The sequence below is a fragment of the Desmodus rotundus genome, chromosome 5, assembly GCF_022682495.2.
Source record: "Desmodus rotundus isolate HL8 chromosome 5, HLdesRot8A.1, whole genome shotgun sequence".
NCBI classification, from domain to species: Eukaryota; Metazoa; Chordata; class Mammalia; order Chiroptera; family Phyllostomidae; genus Desmodus; species Desmodus rotundus.
In genome coordinates this window covers 76,322,489-76,344,349 of record NC_071391.1, presented here as the reverse complement: position 1 = coordinate 76,344,349, position 21,861 = coordinate 76,322,489, and the positions used below count along the sequence as shown (strand labels likewise).

At 36.3% G+C, this 21,861-nt stretch overlaps 1 protein-coding gene and 2 pseudogenes across 5 annotated transcripts in view; 1 reads left to right on the top strand and 2 right to left on the bottom strand.

Moving 5' to 3' along the window:
- Positions 1 to 21,861, bottom strand: part of GRIA4 (glutamate ionotropic receptor AMPA type subunit 4) — a 383,403-nt gene that overhangs the window by 321,038 nt on the left and 40,504 nt on the right. The window lies entirely within an intron of this gene.
- On the top strand, positions 1,112 to 2,111 carry LOC123480794 (dicarboxylate carrier SLC25A8 pseudogene; annotated as a pseudogene).
- Positions 20,359 to 21,277, bottom strand: LOC139440890 (Y-box-binding protein 1 pseudogene; annotated as a pseudogene).

The following is a 21,861-nucleotide window of genomic DNA, read 5'->3' as shown; positions in this document are numbered from 1 at the left end:
ATAACAAATGTATCAATGCAAGTAACAAAGGTATTTAGCACTGAAGATTTTATCACCAAAATTATGTTTGTTGCATACATTGTTAACTGCTAAGGAACTGAAATATATTAACAGAGGGAGAACTAATCAAAAGTAGACCTAATCATTTACCTGAGCTTTGGTGGTCTTAGCCACACGCTTGCACTTTCTGTGTACATCATTTCTCACCTGGAAGGTCAATATGATAATGCAGAGCCTTCGTCTTTAGGGGCTCTGCTTAAAATGAGACAATACACACAAAGGTAACGTACGAACTTTAAAATGTTCTGAAAATGTAACATGCTTAAATATTACAGTAAATTATCCATGGGAATTAAATTGCCTTAAAATAAATCAGAGTAAACACAACAGAAGGACTTTATGTGCATGGTGTACTTGAATACGAAGGCACAACACATCGTAAGGTTCTTAATCTCCTGCCCAAAATCTAGAAGTAAATTTTTCTGGAGGTTGTCTTAAGTTTGTATTATGTCTTATATTTACTATCTCATCTCAAGGGAAGACAGGTCATTATTTGGGAGTCCTCAGGGTGTTTTTTAAACAATTCTCTTGGGTATAGAAACATAGACTTTTAAAGTATATAAAACAGGTATATTCATCCACATTCAGAAGCCTGTGGAAACAGCTTTGCAAAATGTGTATCTTGGATCCCACCTAAGAAAGTTCTTTAAGAATGACTAGAGACTACCGATACAAAGTCAAGTGGTACACAAAACAGTTTGACACAGACTGTTCACTCACCAACAGTACTTCCCCACTACGACCTGGCAGTCTGCTGGGTTCCTGGCATACAGAAGAATGTACATCATACACATGTGTGCAAAGTCTCTGATCTCCAAGTCTGATGAGGGAATAGAGTTGGGGAGACCAATAAGTGACCCATGAAGTACAAGCAGTGTGACTAGTCCTGTGAGAGATGACCAAAACCTGCTGTCTGAGGAAGAGCAGCTGGACTTGTGAAAGAACGTATGCAATTTTATTTGTCTAAAAGTTTTCCAGACAGAAAGGACAGCGTGAATAAAGGCACAGAGGTGTGACCGCATGCCCTGTATGGTTGAGTTTAAAGAGGAAAATGAGCCTAACCCTTCTCCAGTTTTTCTTCACCTCCTGGGAGGTAGCAGGAAATCAGCCTGCGGTTGGCTTGAAGGCGACAGATGTGCTCCCTACTGCTCCTGTGAAGTTCCCGGTGGCTGGCACAGCTGTCTGCATTGCAGATCTCATCACCTTTCTCCTGGACACTGCTGAAGTCTGGCTGCAGATCCGCGGAGAAAAGCAGGGGGCGGTGAGAGCTGCAGCCAGTGTCCAGTACTGTGGTGTGCCGGGTACCATCATGACATTGGTGCACACGGACTGTCCCTGCAGCCTCTACAACTGACTGGTTGCCAGTCTGCAGGGGCAGATGAGCTTCGCCTCTGTCCTCATAGGCCTCCAAGTCTCTGGCAAACAGTTCTACACCAAGGGCTCTGAGCTGCTTGCATTGGGAGGCCCCTCCTGACAGCCAGCACCACAGGTGCCTTGGCTGTGGCTGTGGCATGGCCCCCAGCTGTGGTAAAGGTCCTGTTCCAGGTTCAAGCCCAGGCTGGAGGTAGCCAGAGATACCAAAGCATTGCTGATGCCTACTAGAAGATCATTGCCCAAGAGGAAGGTTCCAGGAACTTTGCAAAGGGACCTCTCCCAATATTGCTCATAATGTTATCGTCCACTGTGCTGAGCTGGTGATTACGACCTCATCAAGGATGCCCTCCTAAAGGCCAAACTTGTGACAGATGGCCTTCCTTTTCACTTCACTTCTGCCTTTGAGGCAAGCTTCTACACCACATCATTGCCTTCCCTGTAGATGTAGTCAGGACAGGATAGATGAACTCTGCCTTGGACCAGTACAGCAGCGCTGGCCACTGTGCCGGCCACTGCGCCCTCACCGAGCTCCACAAGGAGGGTCTCTGAGCCTTCTACAAAGGGTTCATCCCTCCTTTCTCCATTTGGGTTCCTGGAATGTGGTGATGTCCATTACCTATGAGCAGATGAAACAGGCCCTCGTGGCTTCCTGAACTTCCCAGGAAGATTCCTTTTGAGCCTCCCCTGCTGCCAACCTGACCACCTCTAGCTTGGCTTCAGCTCCAGCCAGGCCCTGCTTCCCTTTTTCTCCTCCACTCCTTCCCTTCCTTTCCCTTCCCTCACTCCCCACCCCTTCTGCTCCCATTTCTACCACCTCCCTTCCCTCTCCCCACATTCCCACCTCTCCTCCCTACCTCATCTCCCTATTGCCTCTCAGTGGCGTTGACCCCAGTTGACACTGTGGGAGGCCTGACACTAGCCAGGATCCCAAGCTTCTCAGTCCCTTGAAAAGTTCAGCCCAACTCTTCAAGATCCTATCTCCAAGCCCGGAGAGCACATCACCATCATATAAAAAGCTCAACCTTAAAAAAAAGTTTTGTTAAAGTATTACAGACAGAAAGGACAACATGAATAAAGGCACTGTGGTGTGACTACACATCCCATATGGCTGAGTTTAAAGAGGAAAATGAAATAATTTTGAAAGTAATGGTAGGGTAAACGAACTATATGTGTGTATAAACACCTATGTATGACTATATATATATATATATATATATGTCATGTTATATGTATGCTAGGTATTCTTTAATATTTAAAATTTTTTAAAGGATTAGTTGTATAATTCAAAACAGTAAATGAACGAACAATACAAAGGGCCACTTCTTTCTGAGCTGTTTTTCAAAGCAGTCTTCTCAGATGACAGGGGCTAGGCTTGTCTGACAGCTTCCTCTCCATCTCCACTCTGCAGCGCTATGATTTCTAGGCCTCCACTGCCTTTTCCAGTTGTCAACACTGTGCTTATCACCATAGTGGTTTTTATCATAACCTCTAATAAACATTAAATCCAGAGAAGATAAACATAGCATATTTCTATAAATTGTACTTTATTGTTTCCTCTGCTGGGAGCTAGAAAAATCCAGTACAAGGTACACAGTTGCTGGGGCTTTTCTTAATTAAAAATATTAAGAAGTTGCATTCCCTTATCTAGGGTATGGGTATTTGCAGTAGGTGTGAATATGTGCAGTTGTGCTATGTGGCTTTGAAAGTCTCTGCACATAGCTAGAGAAGCCCCGCGTAAGAATCACTTCATGCCTTTTGTTTGGCCACATGAGCAAATGAAGACAGTAAAGGATCCCAACACCCTGTATTTATTTCCATACGCAGTGGAGAAAGCACCTTCCTGATTTAGGGAGACACTTAAGGACTTGAAAGTTTAAGCATTACCAAAAATTAAGCAATGTTTAGAAGTAAAAACAAAGGTGGAAATTAAATAATGTTTACTGTAAGGCAAAGAGAGATGATCAGTGTAAGAAGTTACAAAAAACAACAAAATAGTGAAATCCAGTATAATTCAGGTAAGGTAACCACAGTGTTTGCTAAGCTGTTCTTTCATGAATAGCTAAATCAAAAATGTTGAAAAAAACACATACCAAAAGAATTCTCTTCAGTAATTTAATTATACAATTAGAATAATGCCAACAAAAAACAGCAGCAAATGTTTGTTGAGAGCTCACTCTACGCTAAACACTGCTGCAGTTAGATATGTGCATTATCTCATATAAAAATTAACTTGTCCAGTCAATTTAGAGGTTGTGAAGGAATCGCTGGGTCAAGTGAAATAAGCCAGTCAATTAAAGATCAATACCACATGATCTCACCTATGAGGAACCTAATGAACAAAAACAAACTAATGAGCAAAATAGAACCAAAAGCATGGAAACATAGAACAGTCTGACAGGGACCAGAATGGAGCGGGAAGGGGAAGGGACTAGTCAAAGAATACGTATGAATGACCCATGGCCATGGACGATGGTGTGGGGCTTGACAGTGGGAGCATGGGGTGGGATGGGCAGAGTAGAGCAAAGGGGGAAAATTGAGACAACTGTAAAAGAATAACAATAAAATATTTAAAAAGAAATACTTTTGGGATTTTACCCTAAGAATCCTGAAACACCAATTCAAAAGAACCTATGCATCCCAATGTTCACAGCAGCACAATTTACAATAGCCATGTGCTAAAAGCAACCTAAGTGCCCATCAGTAAATAAGCGGAACAAAAATCTCTCGTACATTTACACAATGGAATAGTACACAGCAGAAAGAAAGAAGGAGCTTATACCCTTTGCAACAGCATGGATGGATCTGGAGAGCATCATGCTATGTGAAATAAACCAGGCAATGGAAAACAAATACCATATGGTCTCACCTATAAGCAAGTGGAACCTAATCAACAAAACAAATAAGGAAGGAAAATATAACCAGAGTTATTGAAATAAAGAACAAACTGACTAACCAGAGGGGTGGGAGGAGGGGGTAAAAGGTAAAGAAAGGGAAGGGTCACCAAGGAACATTTATAAAGGACCCATGGACAAAGCCAAAGGGGGGAAGTGGTGGTGGGAAAATGGAGATAACTGTACTTGAACAACCATAAAAACAAAGATTAAAAAACCAAACAAAAAACTTAAAAATTTCAAAGGTAAAAAAAAAGAAATAATACTTAAAAAGAATCAAGAAGGAATGCACTTATATTATCTACATGATTGACTCTTTGATAAAATATAATTTATTTTTTGTTATCTCCACCTCCTGCTCCCAGGTTTCCATAGAGAAAAAAATATATATAAATATTTAGAGAAATATGTTTTTGCAATATCATGGGACCTGGCACATAATAGGTATGCAACAAATATTGTTTAAATGGACTAGTGAAAAAGTAAGGTAGAATAAATAAAAATAATAAATTGTTCTTTGAGATTTAAATTTAACTAAAAGGGTTTCTTTCATTTTTTTGTCTTTTTAAATAGAGATACAATGGTCATTAATACATTGTCATTAATATCTACATTTAAAAAACTCTCAGGATATGGTTCAAAATTATCCAATACACAGCCTCACCTATTAATAGCTACTACTTTGCCTCTCTACAGAAAAACATTAAAATCATATATACAAATTGGAACGGCACTCGGTTGGTGAATAACTGCATTTCATTTGGCCGATCACTAGTTATTATTTCCTGCCCAGGTGCAAGCTATGACCAGAATCCTTCCTGGCCAACAGCAGCCACCCATCACACACCTGTATGCAAGTGAGCATAAATGTCCCTTGAAAAGTGGCCTAGAGACAAAATTTGAGCTACTTTCTTTCTGTGGAAATGTTTTATCAACATTAAATTTATTGTAGTAATTGTATCACAAATAGGTATGATGTGTTAACATATTCTTAATTTTGTTCAAATACCCATGGGGTCATTTTGACATAAATTTTTCCTCTAAGGGGAGTTTTTAAATTCCAGTGAGAATTGAGATCATAGCAGTACATTATGTATTTATTTGGGCTCTATTAAACACATGAAATCGTGGCTTTTTTTATATATTATACTTGACCAAATCAAGTCATGCCTGTGCTTCCTACCTTCTGGGCTCCTTCTGTTTCCAGCTGCCAGCGCCTCACACTACGCCCTGGCTACTTGCAGAGTCCCACCAAGTCTGCCACCTGTCCCATTCTCCATGGCCAATCCTTCCTAAGGATAGACTAATAGTTAAAAACCTGGGATCAGAGCCAGCATATTTGGTCCAAATCTTGACTCTGCCATTTAATACGTGTGTCAGTAGGACAAGTTATTGAAACAGAGAGGCTCAGTTTCTTTATGTCAAATGGAAATAAAAATATCTCATAAGATAGTTGTGAGTCTAAAGTTGTATGTGTAGCACACTTAACATGATGTTTGGTACACAGTAAGAATCTTACGGTTTTTAGTCATTATTATTCCAGATAAGTATTCAGAGAAAGAATTCACAAGAACATATTTTACCTGTTTACATGTATAAAAGATAGTAATCAATGATTTATTTCTTATGCTAAAGGACCACATTTCTAGAAAAGTTTATGGGTCGTGGGAGGCCCGGAAGCCTTCCCTTTAAGTACCTACAGATCGAGGGTATGTGATCACCTACTACCTCTCTTGGCAGGCCTGTGCTATTGTTATCGACCTGTATTTGATGATACAACAAAAGTTTGCTACAGCAAAGAGTCTATTTGCTATACTGATACATTAGAACATAAAAAGATAAAAATACTGAAGTAGCCCAAAAATCATTAATTCTATAATAATACCAAGATGGTACTTTCTGATATTGAGAAAAGGATTAGGAAGCCAATAAGCTGTCTTATATCATAATTTAACTCTCATAAAATCAATGACAGAAAATTTCAAACATTTCTTTTTATAAATATCAGAGTATATGTTTCCTTTTAGAAGCTGCTGAGTAAAGTTAAAAATATTTTTAATTAAGTTATGGGCAGGTATTTTGTCACTACCCTAAATTAATTCCTTTAGAATTATCTCCCAAATTTTGCCAAATTATCTCCCAAATAGTGCCAGTTTAAATTTGAATAAATTAATTGAAAGTGGTTCTTATAATTACTTATTTTTGAAATAGAATCAAATCTTTGGATCCTTGGGGCATCATTAAACAAAATGAAAATCACCTAGTTGATTCAGTTGTGAGGTGCATATTTAAAAAATTAAAATAAGATTATTTTTCACCCCACAAAAATAATTGTATCTGAGATTCTTTGACATCTTACTGATACAACCACTTGTTCCTGCAATAATTTCTTTTCTGAACTGGCCAGAATAGTGGACCAACTGAATCACACTAGTTTAAGTAATAAGATTGTTAATTGGGTGTTTTAGCAAGTTATTTTACAAACAGAAAAGACTATTACTGCTTCTGTCACATGAGAGCCAGGTAATAACAGTGGCAATGTGAATCAAAGCTAGAAAACACATACAGTACAGCGAGAGCTCTTGGGAGGCCCAGGCTGTAACAATGTCCAAGAGGATATTGTATGTATATATATGTGCATGTATGCTCAAACCAGGAATGACCCAGCTCTACATAGAAAAGCCAAATGTGTATAGAGATCCTGAATAAAAACTATTCTAAAGAAGGCACAATCCGCAAGCCACAAGAAAAGCATCTCACAAATTTGACTAATAAAAAATATAAACTTCTAAAAACAATAGACATTTTAAAATGTTGAAAGGCACATGACAACTTAGAATAAAATATTTGCACCATATATATTAGATTAAGGCTTAACATCCTAAATGTGCACAAACAGCCAGAAAAATCTCAAACTCCAAAGGAAAAAAGACAGAGGAGATGAACAAGCAATTACGTTTTAGCAATACAAATGGCTGGAAAACAATCAAAGGTCCTGCAAGTAATCCAAAAATGCAAATTAAAACAGCAATGAGTAACTTTTTTTCCCTACTGGATTGGCAAAAAAAAAAAAAAATCCAGTGTTGGTAAAGGTGAGGGTCAAATGGCACTCTCAGGGAAAGTGTAACTTGGTTTTATTTCTGGAGAGCAATTGACAGCACCTATCAAAATATAAGGATAAAGATGCTGTTCCAGGAATGTCCAACTCTAGGGATTGATTCCAATGATAATTGTAACAGCTAACCTTAACTAAGCACTTATTATGTGCTCGATCCCACACCAGGCACATTACATGGACCACCTCATTTACATCACAATATAGCCTGTTGAATGCAGGCCTCTGATTATCTCCAAAAGGAGAAACTGAGGCTTAGGGAAGTTCAGTTTTCCCAGCTAATATTTTCCTGAGGCTAGGATTTAAACCAGACAGTCTGATTCCAGATCCTGCACATATAACTCCCTCTGACGTGCGTCACATATGTGCATGAGGAAAATTATATATATGTGCATATGTATGTCAGCATTATAACACATCTATATATCTATCAGTATTATTATACTACATACACTTTTATATATTAAAAATTGAGTAAACCGATGGACTTGATATAGTTTGTTTTTCAGATAGTTATCTTTTAAAATATTTTTATTTTCAGAGGCATGAGTATAATTATTGGTATTGTATGACATTTCATTATAAAGTATAAAAATATTTTGGATATCTGCCATGTGACTTTTTTGGCAAAATTGCTCCTGTCCACTACTTTTTAGATACTATTATCTGGTGTGTTTTGTTTTCTGTGTCTAGCTGCAAAGCAGCAGGCAACTCGGTTTGAGCTATAGAATGAGTGCCGCTGCACTGATTCGTGTATCTGGAGTTTAGAGAACAGAGGGCTCGTCCAGCATTCCTGTCACTGACTTTGACAAAACCTCTGCCTCAGCCTGGAACTGCTTTTAACCAGCACCTTTTAAAAAATATTTTGCTTTCTCCCATATCATTTACTTTCATCAAAGTATCTTTCTGTAATGGATCCTTTCTTTGTTATGTGGCATTTGCTTTATTATTATGTAATACTTCCCATCTTTCTGAAAACACTACTTCAGAATGAATGAAGAGTAACACTTTTATCCCCCCAAATTCAGTACTTTCACATTACTATGGCCCTGTACACCGTGGCTCTGCCCCATAACTCGGTAGATTCCCCTTTCCTGCCAATCTTGACCTCTCTCTACTTGGGTCCGTTTGCCTTCTTACTTCCCACGCTGTCCTACTCCCTGCCATAGGCTAGGTGCATCTCCGGCACTGCATGTGTCCATGCTTTCCTTTGTCATAAAATGCAGTTCTCCGTTCCTTTTTTTCTTGATTATTCTAGTAGTGGAAAAAGCATGGGGTTACAAAGCAGTAGACCTGGGGTTGACTTCCTGTTCCACTTGAAGATCAGTGAACTTGGGCAAATACTCAACTCACTTGACTCAGTTTTCTCATTCATAAAATTGATATTTATAAGGGTTTGTTAAGATGATATATTTGATCATCAAATTTCTAATCAAGTATAGGCTAGCCAATATGTACATGACCCATTATTATTTTATGATTCAAATAAAATTTCATCTCCTTTGCTAAGTCTTGCCTGACTTGTCACATCACATTCTTTTACCCTTGTTAACTACTACTGAGCAGTATTTTTAACGTTCGTTTGCCGCACACACACATTTTCATGGCTGAAAGGTTTATCTTACCTCAACTTTGTAGTTCCTTCATGGCTGTACTGCAACAATTAATTCATTAAGGTTTTTTTAAATGGAAATATACAAGCATTTTTTTCAAAAATAAAATAATATAGAAAGTCCTATAATGATAAAAAATCTCATCATTTTTTTCTTTTTTATATTCATGTTTATTTTTGCTTGTGTTTCCACATCACTGTTTGGTTTAAACAGATGTTATTCATTCTGAGCAAATGTGCAGATAAAAAGTGTAGTGGTTAATTTTATGTTTTTTTTAATTTATTATTTTTTTATTCAGTTACAATTGTCTGCATTTTCTCCCCATCCCTCGTCATTTTTTTTCCAAAATATTGTTTCCCCATATCAATTGCCCAGATTTAATAGTTATCAAAAATTTGTTTTTCTACTTATCCCTTCTCTTTCTTTCCCTGTATCAACTAGACTATATTTAAAAATGAGGTCCAAATAATGTTATTTTGTTATATTATATGCCAGTCCCTAAAAAGAATTAAGCATGAATTTCTTTAAAAAATATGAAAATTTTTATTATGTAATGTGATGCCACTATCTTTCCTAACATGATTCATTGATTTCATCTTAAATTCAGCCCACATTTATATTTTCCTATTTACTTCAAAAGGCTTCTTGAATCTGAACCCAAACAAGATCCACATAATACATATTACATTTAATTATTTGTGTCTTCAGTCTCTTCATTTTGACAAGTTCTAGAGGCAATGAAATTTTTTAATTTATTTTCATTGAATTTATTGGGGTGGCATTGGTTAATAAAGTTATGTAGGATTCAGGCATACAATTCTATCTTCACACAGATATAATACATCTTTTGTATGACATAGTGTGTGTTCACCACCCTAAGTCAAGTCTCCTTCCATCAGCATTTATCCCCCTTTTACTTACTTTCACCTTCCCCAAGCCCTCCTTCCCTCTGGCAACCACCATACTGTTGTCTGTCTCAAGGAGCCTTTTCTTTTTTTCTTTGCTTAACCCCTTCTTCCCCAATTATAGTCTTCAGTTTTAAATTTATGTTCTTTCCACTGAATTACCCCCTTTTATTTTATGGTAAGTTTTCCAATTCTTTTTTCAGTCTTATGTTACAGGCTTTCCCCAAAAGCCTGGTGATGCTTTCCTATTCATATTTAGAACTAGGTAAGAACATAATCCTGGGTCTCAGTGAACATAGTAGGAGCTTATTAATTGACAGGCTTTATTTGAGGCTGTCTGTCAGAAGTCTTTGGGCCTCAGGTAGCAGAATAATTAAACAAAGTGGCTTAAACAGTATGGAACATCTGTAGACATGGAAGTAGGCCATTCCAGGTTTAATTCATAAATTCAATGATGCTATTTAAAGTAGAAGTTCATAGGCTTGTCCCTTATTCAAAAATGGTTATAAAAATTCCAGGTATCCTAGGTGGACATGAAAAATAGGGTGAAGAAAAAGGGTGCTTCCTTCTAAGACTTTCGTTTAACCTTAGATAAACCTTTTCCAGAAGTATTTCAAGACATCGTCACATCTAATTGTTCAGGGTTGGGTGAAACACCGTTGCCAAGATATAAAGAGTCTTCAGAAGTGAGTATTTGACACCTCAAGCCTTGATGGTGACAGCCAAGCCCTGCCAACAGGGAGTAGCTGGTGGTGGCATGGATGACTTTGAGGTAAACAACCCACTACAGCTGTCACATGAGGGTTCAGTGAGGAACCACCTAATATTCTGGACCCCCAGGTACTTTTGTTTCATGAATCTCCTTGGAGTTGAGCTGAGTTTGTTGGCTCACTCTTGGCATGTTTCTGTGAACATCATAAGATCTAGTGATGGCTTTTTCCTATTATCTTCATTAATGTGGATTTATGTCATATTACTACTTGAATATCATTTTGTTAGGGTTTTTGACGAAGAGATTAATGCATGAGTTCAGTCTATCATTTTGATCTGGAAGTTCAGAATTCAATTATAACAGCAGTTTTGATTACTCACAAATGTTTATAATTTACATTTAAGGAGGAAATTATGAGTTCACTACAGGCTGCTACTTTTCCACAAAAACATCTTAGAAAGTTCCTCAGAAAATTTTACAAAGGCCCAATAAAGTCTTTGTTCATATCACACATGAGTCTTATATTCCTATAAATTTCTTCCTGTACCAACATTGCCAAATGTCACTGCCAAAATAATTTATTTCACCGGTTTTTTAATTTATGACTAATTTTCCCATATTGCCCTTATTTCTTTCTGCATGAAATTACTCATATTGGATTCATAGACCTCTACCTGTTTATCCCCATAGAAAGCACCCCTCTTAACCTTATGTCTATGTCTTTTTATATAAAAGAGTGAACTCTCTTTTCTTTTTCTAGACATACTAAAGATTTTCCTTGTGATAAAATAGATCATTTTATAAATTCCAAGCTATTTTAAATACTCTGCTTAAAGTTCAGTTAGTTAATTGTCATTCTGAATCTTATTTTTACAATGTAGACTACAGATTTGAAAAATATTCAGTATGAAAAATAAAAATTCAATTATTTGAGCTTCTTTATTCTATAAACTCACATCAAGTAGTTAATTGATCTAAAGTCATATTTCATCCCTATTACTATGACTTAAACCTAAAAAGTGTGGTGTTTAAATATTAAGAACCAATATTTGTAATTTATTGAAATAGCTTGTTGTATTAATGGTACTCTTCTGTGTAAAATCATGATGTTCTTTTACTAAGGATTAGTTAGTCCAAGCTCAGCTACCTCCCACTGCACAAATGTTTCAGGTTTCTAGATATATGCACAGCATAAAGTGTAATTTTTAAAACATTTCTATACTCCTAAGCAAGTGCTGAAAATAATAAATTCAACATAGTTTCAAAAATTACAGAATGTTTTGTACTGTTTAAAACTAGGTTTGCTGATTTTCTTCAAACAGGTCAACAATGATTTCATCACTAGAAATATTTATGTAGTTAACGCTAAGTTGAAAATTTATGTGAATAAGAATAAATTGTTTAATAAATTTTATCTTTTCTGGGACATGATGACAATGTCCACTACATAATTTGTATGTTGAAATGTATCATATTGATTTCTATGCATATTCCAATAATACTACTTACTACTTGGAAACTAGGAAAGACAAGATACTCAAACATTTTTAAAGTTGAGATTATGTGACATTCACATTAATATTCTTTAACTTTTTATATTCTACTATATTTATGAAATATGCTAGGTAGCATTTTGTCTAAAATAATATTTAAAATGAGAAACTATTAAGATAGTTGTAAACAAAGATAATTGTCTTAGAAGACAATAAAAATCTAAAATTTTTTTTGATGAAAAAGAAAATGACTTCTATTTATACTTTCTTTTAATATCTGAATCTTATTTTTTCTTTTCATATTTGTTGCCATAATTTTTTCATATACAAAAAAACATATTCCTTTCAGGTACACTGCTCTGATTTAGACTTAAATAAATTGATGCTCATGCCAAACCTCAGTTAGAAGGTCTAATATGAACCCACATATGTTGTTCACCCACTACATAATATACGTGCCACTACTTGATCATTTATTCCTTAACTGTGGTTCTAAGTCAAAGCCTTTGAAGGTAAACGTTCCCTATAGATGAAGAGTTTTACAACAGTAAACAATAACTAGGTTCTAGTACTCATCAAAATAAAGTCCATATATTTCTGTATTTTCCCTAATTCATTGCTTCTTGCTTTTCACTGTCCTCTACTTTGTGGCTGTCCAAAACACACTGAAGTGTTATAATTACAATGTGATATATATATACACACACACACACACACACATATACACACACACACATACATACATATATACACATATATACATATACACACATACACACATATGTACATATACACACACATACACATATATACACATATACATATATATACACACATATATATGTACATATATATACACACACATTCATTTAGAATATACCATACCTTCTCAATGTGAATTTTACAAAACAGAATATGAAGTAACTCTATGTGACAAAATGTCAGTATTTACACATTGTAAACAGACAAAGCAGCTACTTTGCTCTCCAAATATACTTACACGTCTAGGAGAAAACTGCTGAAAAGAACATAAATAATCAAATGAAATCTTTCTCTTTCTTGAAGAAGAGAACTGTGTTGTATGTATCGAACATGAGATATATTTTTCCTAATTCTAGTTCTCAGTTCACATAGCCAGTGAGTCACTTGGGTGACAGGGTTCCATTGTTCCAATGAAAGATAAAACTATTGTTGATTGGAATCAGTGGATTAATTTTCTGAAATTATGAATTACTATTTGGTGGAAAGTCTCAAGAATATATCAAAGTTGTAAGAAATAGATCCTTATAAAGACAAACAAAAGCAAAAAATGGACAGAAACAGTGGAACACAGTCCTACTCACTCTGAATTCTCTTAGTCATGCAAACAAATCGTCAAAGTCAAAATGTGAAGACTTTTGACTCTTACAAGTTCATAATAAAAATGTCATGTCAAATTGATGGACAATGTCAATAATGCCACTATGATAATGTGCTAGATATCTCCTAAATAAATAAAATACATTTTTAAGATTTTATACTTATAGTATTAGAGTCAGATTTCAGATTGTTGCATCTACCTGATACATTTCAGGGCAGGATATGATCACAAACTTTATGTCTCAGGCAGTCTGATGGGAACTAGAAACGTTGCTGGATGTCATTAGTGGGTGGCTGATTGTATACCTGGAAAGTGTTGCAGCAATCAGAATACTCTGAGGCACATCTGAGCTGATTTTCCAAGGGATTTGGAAAGATGATTTAATAGTAAATAAAGAGGCCTTAGTAATGGCTGTTTCCAGCAGCATTATAGATGAGACCCTGCACCTGTTCTCCGGGTTTTGTGATCATTTCTAACATCAGGGTTAGCAGTTCTTAACCAATAATACGAAGGGCAAATAAACAGAGGGCCAATGATACATCTAAGAACCACATTATTCCTTTGTTAACTAAGGAAAAGAAAAATGCATCTCAATATTTGTAAAATATTTTTTAAAGACTTTTTGTTTATTTCTTTTTACAGAGAGGGGAAGGGAAGGAAAGAGGAAGAGAAATATCAATGTGTGGTTGCTTCTCATGTGCCCTCAACTGGGGACCTGTCCCACAACACAGGTATGTGTCCTGACTGGGAATTGAACCAGCGACCATTTGGTTTGCAGGCTGGCACTCAATCCACTGAGCCTCACCAGCCGGAGCTGTAAAATATTTTTTAATAATATAATTCTTGCAAATAAGAGAGATGGAAAAACTTAAGCTTACACTAACTAATAATTATTTTCTTAGGGTAGACTTGTTTATTTTGGACTTAAGCTCTGGAACTGAGGGTGGTCACACCCACCAGTCTTGTTTCCTCGCTTCTCTGTACATTTTCTACAGCCTTTGTTAGCCTTTAGGATTTAAAGCCTGCACTTCATTAATTTATATTGCTTTTTTTATTCCTGCATATAGAAACCTATTTTCTTAAATGTACAGATCAAATGGTAGTTTATACTCAGGACTCTAACCATTTTATTCAATTATCAGTGAACCCTTAGCGTATACATTCTTCTCTCCGGTTCATTATTGAATTAATAAGCACGTATTTTCTGATAGAGAATCTTCCACCACCAATTCAATCCAGCATATAATTTTTTTCTTTGTAAATCAGGTTGTTTCCTCTTTGGATGATTAAGAATATAAAACACACATGGATATTATTTTTTAAAGAAAACATCACAAACAGTAAACACACACCTATTTCTGATAAACTAATTGCAATGAGGAATCTCAATACCTACATTAATTGGAAACACTTTGACTTTGAGGGAAATAACACAAACATAAAATCTAAAAGTATTAAAGAAATTGTCTCTTACTGTACAAAAGAACAGATGTGACTACCAAAGTCTTAGTAATGCAGAAATTCCTGTCACAATAATTCCTGTTATTTACACAGTTATTTCCCTTGTGGTAATATACAAATAGTCAAGAATACTCTTGTATTAAAAGAATAATTATAGTTGTATGTATAAAAAGAAGTCTTTTGTAAATTATACTTCTATTATTAATAAAACCCTATTTAGAAAGGGAAAAGAGTGATAGTAATGTGGACAGAATAACCAGAGAACTAAATAATGTGAATATTGCCCTTGTCGCAATTGGGAAAAAGATTTCTACAAAGTTTGGTTGCACAAACCCCCTGCTGGTTGCCATGTTCAAGCACCCATCCTTTTATTAATGACATTAGAAACAGAAAAGCCAAGTGCAAGTTAAATAAATATATTAGGGAAGGAAGTATAAACGATCTAGGTAGTTCCACCTTGGAGAGGACAGAAGAGGAGTCTGTCAGGGGGTTGTGAGTGGGACAAGAGACAAGGACAAACGGCAGTGCTCCTGAGCTTGGATTTACGTGTCTGTACTGAGCCTTGCTCTTCAGGCATTTACTAGATATTCAGACCCGTCACTTCTCCTGAGGGTTTTCTCAGTCCTTGTAAGAAAGGTACACAGTCCACGCTGGTTTATCTGGTGGTCACTCTTGCACAGAAGAAAACCCGGACTAGGACATTGGGGATGTGTGAGTTGGGTGATGGGCAATTTTGCCAAGTTGATGTCATAATTGACTGCTAAATCCACCCCCCAAAAGCTAGAATAAGTAGAGAAAGAAGTTAGCACTGTGAACAATATAGTTTATAATCTTTTGTTAACACATAACATTATTGTTCATACTATTCTTATTGTTTTCAAACCATTGTTTTTTCTACAAATGGAAATGAACACATGAAAATGGAATAAAAACAAAGAGCAATTCAAAACACTTCTAACTCACCACCTATTCAACCCACTTGTTTTTACTCATTCCCCAAGACTTAAATATATTACCTCTAGGATGCTTTGCCTGACATCATGCTTCCTACCTTTTCTTCCTCCATCCAAGCATTTTCATGTCCTGGATACCTTTCTATCCCAGCACTGGCTGTACTAGGCTCACCCAGGAAGGTTTTTTGGGAAAATCCTCATGGACATTCAGCTGACTATGACCCGGTTGATCTGTCAGTATAGCATAATGTTGAATGAATCCATACTGTGGATTCACAAACGAATAAACATGACCTAATATTGTATTAAAAAGTAGCCCGCTTCTTTTCTCTGAACTTCTCAGAATTGAGGAGGCTTTACATTACCTGGAGAACCAATTTTCTAAAACTGTTGAGTGGGTAGCCCATTCCTCTTCTCATTCAGTTTAAGTACAAGTAAAGAAACATATACTTAAAAGAATCCCTCAGAGTTAGGAGCGGGTGTCCTCGTATTACTAGTTACACTGGAAGCCTATATTAAAATGGAAAACACCTAGACATAAATTAAGTTCTTGAGAAGCACAGCCTAGATAAGGAGCCTGATGAGGCCCTAGCGATACTCTCTCAGTTGTTTGTGTCTTCCCAGGAATGCTGTCATTCAATCATTCCATTTTCCTTTTTTCTTCTCTTCTTTCCTAGTTCAACTCAGAGTGATCTGAAGTGTCATTATGTGCTATATGCTTGTTGTTATTGATTTAAAAAAACCATTGAGAACATTATGGTAAGTGAAATTAGCCTGCCAAACAGAGACAAACACCACATGATTTCACTCATATGTGGAATCTACCCAACAAACTGAACTAACAAGCAAAATAGAGACAGACTCATGGATGGAGAGCAAGATGACAGCTAAGGGTGGAGGAAAGTTAAAGGGTGGAGGGACTGAGCAAAAAGGGAAAAGGACCATGGACATGGACAACAGTGTGGTGATTTCGGGGGCGGGGGGCGCATTTTATAAGGCAACTAAGTAGTAATGGAAAAATACAATAATAAAAAAAGAATTAGGATAAAAAATTAAAAAAAAAACATTGAGTTCTCAATACAATGAGATGTTGAATGTATCTCTTAAAATATCATTAAATTTCAATTCATTTTTAAGGGCATAGAATTTTTCAGTAATTGTCTTAGTGTCCCTTACAGAAAAGGAATCTTTATGCCTAATAATAACTGTAAACAATCAAGACAGTTAATCCCTCCTTTGTGGAACCGGCATCAATATTATTTGAAGATCCAAATTAAGTTAAAGGTTGGTAAAATGGCCCGCTTTGTGTGTGAAATCTGGAGCTGTTTCATCAGCAATACTTAATTACTATATTGGACTCAAAGTGACACTCCCATTAATTAGCTCAGGGACTAGCATTAATCATTCTTTTGGCATTGTAGCAATTCACATTACAGAGAAGCTGATATGGGAATGATAAATGACAACAGGCTACTAAAATTGTTACTATGTATTGAGCCAAATTGATGCAGCCCCAAACAGAAGTGAGCTGAGGAAAACACTGCAGTGACATGGGGACGATATAAAGTGTTATCAGGTGTCATAAACAATTTGATAAACTCTCTACTGTACGAAGCCAAAATGTGAGTCTTCATTAGGGACGGACTTAAATGGATCAAGTACATCCCAGCAAGTTAAATCTAGAAAAGTGGTCCTCAAACATGACCAATCACCCAAATTATCTGGAAGTTTTTCTAAAAAGGAGTTGAAATTTTTGTGTCCTTCTCCTTCCTTCCATCCACTTCCTCGCCAACGTTTCTGAATTGATGTATCTGTGTATTTGTATCAATATCGCAGGTGACTGTGAAGCAGGTTTGGGAACCGCAAATTTAGAATGTAAGTGCACGCTATGCATGCCTCAGTTCACTCAGTGTAGCTGCGCTGCAAAGGCGCGCGGCTGATTCAAAGAGTGGCATCTAAAGAAAGTAGTATTTGAAGTATTTACATTGATCGCCTTTGCTGAATAGTATTTTCATTGACTATTAGCTAAGCATGAAAATTCATATTTTGTGAATTTGTGTGTCTACCAATGCAAATATTTTTTCCTACTTGTATTTACTGACCTGCCTACTTGTATTTACTAATTCATTTTCATTAAAAATGAAATGAAACTTCATTTTTAAAATATAAAAGTCATAAGATTTGGATTTCTTATAAATTTCTGGTTTCAGTCAGTTAAATTGCAAAATTTTTGCTCTAATAGCCATCCATTTTTCCAGATTGTGTCTCTCTTACTGACTGATAATGATTTTGCTATTCAAGAGGTATGATGAAGATAATTTGTGTATTATTCACACAGTGTCTAATTTTAGTGAGATATTTATATACAATATTCTTTTTTTTTGAGATTTCTACAAGAAAAACAAGCTTGAAATTTGAAAGTTTAAAGTAAATGTGCTTCATGCACCATCTGAATAAGTGGCCTAAATACTTATTAAAAATTCTAGTCCCTGGGCCCTATCCCAGACCAGCTGAATCAATGTATCTGAGGCTAAGCTGAGGAATTCATAGTATTGAAAAGTGTCTTTCCACTCCATCCACAGATTCTTAAGTTTACTAAAAGTTGAAACTCTTTGCTCAGACTATAAAGTTTTTATTTGTCTTGATGTTTGAGAGTTTTATGTTGTTGTCTTTTTCAATAATGGAAACTTGTTTTATACTTTTTGGTTGTTACATAATAAAATATTTAAAATCTTATACATTTTCATAATTGGTGTCCTATTTTCCACTCTCAGCAATTACTTTAAATATAAGGAAGCCTAAAAGGCACTGTAGATGCTTGGAATTTTCACTGCATGGAAATAGAACAATCTGCTTCATTTAATCTGAAAATCAGTCCCTCTCTCCAGAAAGGTAAAACTTACAAACACAAAAGAAAATATTTCCACTATATTCAAATTACAATTTTCTAACATTTGTAGAATAGTTTAATGAAACATCATTTACTTACAGTCCTAACATTCAGAAAAACTAAGTGAATAATTTTTCATTTTTTCCTAAATGGCTTCTCCTCATGTAATCATTTATATAGTTGAGACAATGTTATATACATTTTTTGGAGTTTCATATTTATTTTAATATTTTCTCTAACAGCTATTTTCTTAGATAATACAAAATTATTGGTATCATCCTTTCAGTGTTTTCATATGAATTGACTGTGTGGGTGATTCATTATTTTAACAGTAATTCTGCTATATTTGGACCTTTAGGTTGCATTCAAATTTTCAATATTATAGATAATGCGGAAATCTACTTCCATGTTGCTGAAGTATGTAGTAATTTATTTGCAAAGGTTATGGATATTTAAAATTTCTTGATAAATAAAATTGTTTTTCAGAAAGCTAAAACTAATTTAAACTTCCCCTATTAGTGCATGATAAAGCCAATGTATGATACCTCACAAGCCTTAGTGTACAGTCTTTTTTGGATTTAGTTAATTTGTTATAAATAGGCATGTGCCTTTTCACAGGCTATTTTTAGTTATGTGACAAAAAATAAAGGTCGCATTCATGGGCTAATGTTAATGTATAACAAAAAGAAAGCCAAAGCACTTTCTTTCTATCCTAAACCTTGTCTGTCAAATAGAACTGTCAGGCCAATGGAATAATAAACACTACTAAAATACAATCAGAGGCTAAGAATTGGGTGAAATAATTCTAATGACACACACTGATTTCTAAGTGAATTTAAGTTCTATTCTGAATTTTTCAAAGACCTTATAAATGAAAATGCTAAATGGTCTCAGAGATATCTAGCATATATATATACACACACATATATATATATAAATACATTAAAGCTTTATTCTTTTTCTAATTTATTATGGTTTACTATTACTAATGCATTTATATTAATTTCTTTCTAATCTATTTTATAGTTATTTGCCTTATATATGCCAATAATATGTTTGGTGTATGAAGATTGAGAAGAACTTCACTGTGACTTATAATTATACAGTTCTAATCAGCAAGTGACCTTTCTTATCTTTTTAAAAAAGAATTATTAACAGGTGCTTGAAGTTTGCTCACTTTAAAAAAAATCAAATTGTAATCTTTTATTACAAGTTAAAAATAAGGTTATTAAAAATCTGAACTTGACCAGATGTGGAACAATTTTACATTTTTTAAAGGTGCATTGAGAAAAAGCAGGCCTTAAAACAAAATGTCATTGCCCAAAAGAGACGTTTTCATATAAAAAATAAAAAAAAACCTCATGCTGCAAACATAATGCAGATAATTCTAGTTACCTGGTCAATGGGCAAAAAGCAAGCACTCAAAGCCTTCTGCTCCAATCTTTTGTTAATTTCCTGTTGCTGGATTTCATAGTACTTTCTTCTTGTTGGGTGACTAAACTGGGTAATGGTAGAGATGGTAAGCCGGCATTCACTCGGCCCCACCTTGCTCAGCCTGGGGAAAGGATGAATTTTCAGCTTGTGGATCAACTGCTTTTGTCTTTCTGCCATCTTGTGGTTTGATTTTCTGCACTGGGGGTTTGCTTCGGTAATTGAAGTTGTCATGCTACTGACATTGAGGTGGCTGCTGACCTTGGGCCTCATCTCCTTTTTCTTACGTTCTTCACTGTCATCCCCTCTAGGCTGTCTTTGGTGAGGAGGGCCCCTGTGGAACCTGGTCCATAGCCCCATACATGTATGGTCTCACTGGTCTACCTTGTACTCTTGCACCCTGGTTGTCAGCACCCTCCATTACTTCTGCCTGCACAGGATGGTTGGAATACTGTGGGGGACACCCGCAGGGTCTCCACATGTAGTAAGGTGGGAACCCTCACTTGCTGAGGGCTGACACAGTTCCGCCAGGGCTTCTGGAGCACTCTCCAAACCCTCATTCTTTTCCCCACTCTCAAATTCTTATAATTCTACTGGTAATTGGGAGGAGGACCCCTGCAGACATGCATAGTGTCTATAAGGGTTACGTTCTGCTGCATATGTACTGCCCTGTACTCTACCTCCATCGGGGCCTGTAATCTGTTGCCTCCACCCTTTCCTCCTTCAACAACATCAAACTCCATAGTCTCTCCATCTGCTACATTACAAGGTACTTTCTGGGATTGTTCTCCTTTATGGCAGCTGGTGTAGAAATACATCTTAATGTCATTCCTGTTGATGAAATCATATCTGTTTCTTACATGAAACCATTTTACTGTTCCCAAATCCTGCCTTTCAATGAACATCTTGTTTCTCTCACTCCCTTGTAATCCTGGCAGGTGCCACATACGAGGTATATGAGCCCTCCTGGCCTCCAATCCATTTCTGCTGTCCACAGGTACACGGCTTGGTGTCTGCATTGCTGAGGGTGGGGTTGTGCGGGTGCGGAGGTTGGAGGGTGTGCTGCTGCTGGGTCCCAACTTAGCTGCTCATTGTTGCGGTCATGGTGACTCTAACCAGCTTGGGCGGCGGATCCTCTCCAAGTTTGATGGTTGGTGCAATGGGTCAGGGCTCTCTGGGTCTGCTTTCTGCTCCCACCTCTGATGGAGCTCACTGGACCTTTCTTATCTTATTAAATGCTGTTTTGCAATAACATCGACTCTGTCTGATAACCATCATAGTGTAAGCATGGCAGTGAAGAGCATGGGGGGTGGATCAGGATGCCTAAACTGGACCTCAGCCCCGCCTTCCATTAGCTGCGACACCCTGGGCAAATCCGTTAGCTCTCTATTCTGCAGTGTGTAAGATGCCAATGATAATAGTCCCTATTCAAGGGGTAAAAAAAAGTAAATGAGCTATCAGGCACAGGCTGAAAGCTTACAAAAGTGATGCATCCATGCTGGTTTTCCTTGTTATAATTTATAATTTTTTCCCTCCCACCCTCCTTACTTCTCCTCCTTTTCTTTTCCAGAATCCTTTACTCTCTCCCTCCATCGTCCCTTTC